Raw genomic sequence first — 1484 nt, forward strand, 5'->3', positions numbered from 1 at the left:
GTGGTGTTGTGTTTTGGCTGTAGGATAAGACTATATGGTTTCATTAATGAAATCGGCGGAGAGATCCCTTTCATTAAAAAAAATGTTGTATGAAAGTCAACAATGCCTCGGACATAATCCTGCATGATGATGTACTCGAGCATATATTGCACATGAGGAGGTCCACACGAGGAGTTCTTAACATGAACAAAGATTACCAAGTTCCAACCTAGGACAAGTTCCTTTAATCCCAGTTTCCCATACGTGCAGATGGATACATACACATACCTAGATCAATCACATAACACTATGCGATTAATCTGTATATATGCTACCTCGACTCACTAGTCTAGCACTGGATCGATGCTTGGTGCAGATGAGTTTCAGATGGTTGCAGTTGCAGCTGGAGAAAGCAGCACTAGGTGAGTACTATTCTTTTCGAGTCTAGCTGCACACTAGCACTTGCCGTGTCCGAATCTTCTTAATCTGAAGCATACATCCTTATTACTACTCCCTCCGTCCCAAAATTTTTGTCTTACATTTGTCTAAATACGGATGTATTAAATCATGTTTTAGTATTAGATACATCTGTATCTAGATAAATTTAAGACAAGAATTTTGGGACGGAGGGAGTACTTGCAGACCCCATGAATGGGTGAATGATCGAGCTCATCGGCAAATGGGAAGGCTACACTTGTTGGATCCTGCAGCTAGCATGTCAATCAAATTCGTTATCTCTTGTCTAATCTCACTAATCAGTCATAGACCATCAAGAGTGGAATTTATGTTTAATTAAGCTCACTCGTAGCTAGCTCGCTAGCAACTAGAGAGAATAATTAATCATACGTAAGCAAGTGGCACAAACCCTTGCTCGACGATCAACATTTTTAGATAAACAATATGCAGGGATAAAGGAGAATATTTGAGACGAAAGATTGCACCGAATAATTTACTTGCATGGAAAAGACAGCTGGGTTTTAAATTTTTTTTTTTTTTGAAGGATCAGACCGAATAGAATAGTTGAACAACATGATGTGCTGAGATCTTGCACAATTCTAAAAGCCTTATGAACGATCCATTAGTACTCAAATGGCCAGCATGTTTGCCCAATTTGCAGAAAGGAGATACATATGGAGAGAAAAAGCCAGCTACTGTACATGTAGCTCACATAGATCTAGCCCATCATCCAAAGCACTGAAGCTTCGCAGTACTTGCAAATTGAACTACTAAATTTGCATGACAGCAGACATGTCCAGCTACATGCATGACCTAGAAAGGCCTTGGTGGCAAATTAATAATCAACACCATGCAATGCATGCATACGCCATTCCATGCATGCATTATAAAAGAAAATTCAACCTCATCTCTCTCTGCCTCTATGCACAAGCACTAAGGCTAGTAACAGATAGTTTATTTTGCTCTTTATCACCATGTACCTAAAGTTACCAACTCATATGCATGAGACTGCCTAGCTATACTATCCTATACTTGTTTAACTTTGGTAA

This window comes from Triticum dicoccoides, chromosome 5B (genome assembly GCF_002162155.2).
Source record: "Triticum dicoccoides isolate Atlit2015 ecotype Zavitan chromosome 5B, WEW_v2.0, whole genome shotgun sequence".
NCBI lineage: Eukaryota > Viridiplantae > Streptophyta > Magnoliopsida > Poales > Poaceae > Triticum > Triticum dicoccoides.